Source organism: Sinocyclocheilus rhinocerous, unplaced genomic scaffold (assembly GCF_001515625.1).
Source record: "Sinocyclocheilus rhinocerous isolate Xijiao unplaced genomic scaffold, SAMN03320098_v1.1 scaffold57, whole genome shotgun sequence".
Classification (NCBI taxonomy): Eukaryota; Metazoa; Chordata; class Actinopteri; order Cypriniformes; family Cyprinidae; genus Sinocyclocheilus; species Sinocyclocheilus rhinocerous.
In genome coordinates, this window is record NW_015652130.1 from 81,028 (window position 1) to 83,242 (window position 2,215).

Genomic DNA, 2,215 nt, shown 5'->3' on the forward strand with positions numbered 1-2,215 from the left:
TTTTCAGCAGCCATTGCTCCAGTCTTCAGTGTCATAAATCATTCTAATAGGCTGATTTGGTGGTCAGTAGCAATGTTGAAACATTTTGAACAGCATTTGAACAGCATTTTTGTTACTTTGTAACATTATAAATGTTTTCACTCTCACTTTGGATCATTTTAATGCATTCTTGCTGAATAAAAGTATCCAAATCTTTTTCTTTTCTTTTTTTTTAATTGTACTTAAGCTAGACTTTTGAATGGTGGTGTATCATGGGTCCAAGAAAATATTAAGCAGCAAAAATAAAACAGATAAAAATAAGAAATATTTCTTGAGCACCAAATCAGCAGCATATTAGAATGATATTCTAATATGCTGAGAACATAATGATTAGAATGATAACATAATATGTAATTAACTTGTAATAATATTTCACAATTGTACTGTTTTTACTGTATTTTGATCATCGCAGTCTTGGTTACTGTAGCATAAGAGACTTCTTTCAAAAACATTAAAAAGATTAATCTGAAAGACATATATTTAAAATGGGCATAAAATGGTAAATAAAATGATAGAATTATGCTTACAGTTTGTTATAAAGAGAAACCCACAGACATAAAAATGGGAAACAAAAAACTTTTTTCCTCAGCTATAAATGACCTCAGTGCTAACAGGCATGGACTTTAAACCACAAAACTCTAATTTTGATTTCATGGGCTCTTTAGTCAGCTTACAATCATACAACCACTCTCTTTTTCTTTCGCTTGTTTTGGAAAAACTTTATGTATCACCCTCTTCCTCAGCTGAGGCCTGAGCTGCACCTTTAGACATTCAGAGACAGACAGAGGGAGAATAGCATTCACCCCGTCATGAATGGCTATGACGCAAATTCCTGACCAATGTAGTTTACTGGCTACTGAGTTTAACAACAACTCTATTTCTACCCGTTCTGGCAAACAGACACACACTAAAGAGATCTGAACAGACCCCAAACAGAGTTTGAGCTGACAAAAGGAAGTCTGGATGACCTTTGTGCCTCAACTGGCTGTCCAACATGGGCTGTTTAGGCTAATAACAGGCTGAGCTGTTCTCAACTGCAGTAATGAACAGAGAAGTACTTTCTCTGCAACTTTGGAAATTTCTCTTTCAAGCAGAGTAACACTATAGTTGCAATGTACATGTAACTGATATTACATGATGTGTAACTATATAATCAATACCAGCAGCATCTACATTTGCTATTTGTGCCATTTGTGTGTTATATTGCATTGCCACAAAATATTGACATATTTCATGCATGTTTTTAGTATTGCTCAGTGCTTTGCAACATTAAAAATAAAATCTAGAGTGTGAGTATGTATATTTTATAGAATATTGTTTTAATGTCTTCATTTTCAAACAGGAATACATTTGGATAGCATGTGTTACAAAAGCATTCATGTTGTTTAAATTTACAGGTTGTGGCGCCACCATGTGGATACTGTGTTTCTAAACCCCGCCCGCATATTGGAAGGATAGTTTCAAAACTGAATTTTAATATATCGGTAATAATATTATAATTTTAATATAATATAGTATAGCACATAGCAAATATTATATATAGACAATATAATACATAGAAAATTAGATATATTAAGCTTTAAATTAGCGGAACCAAGATGTAACTTACTGCAAATGTGGCAATATCATTTCAAATCATTAAACAAATTATAAAACACATTTGTCTCGGGTCTTCTCTTTTTTCTGCAAGTATGAATGCCATTCTACTCATTCCTTTATTTATTTTTTTCATATATAAACAAATAAGAGATAATAATAACACAATAATTATTTATAAATGATTTATTATTCATTATATATTTTGACAAATACATTTTTTAAAATATATTTTGGAATCAGCAATTATTAGGCTAGTTGTTGTTTTTTTTCTTAGAGAGTGGAATTAGCAAACACATAACATCTGTATTTAATTTACGCGGAAATCATCTGTTATGTCTGTTGAAATGTCACTTACATTCAGTTTCTGAATATGATACACCCAAAACACATGTTAGAACGCATGACTGTAATTTCCCCCTCCCTCCTGAGACCACATAACAGTGTAGTAGTGTAAAACAGCTGTTTATTTGAAAATAAACCACCACAACCTCTACTATATTACTGTATGTGTGTAGGCGTATGGTGTAATGTGGATTGGATGCTAGCTAACATTCCCCCCCCCCCCCCCCCTTCCCCC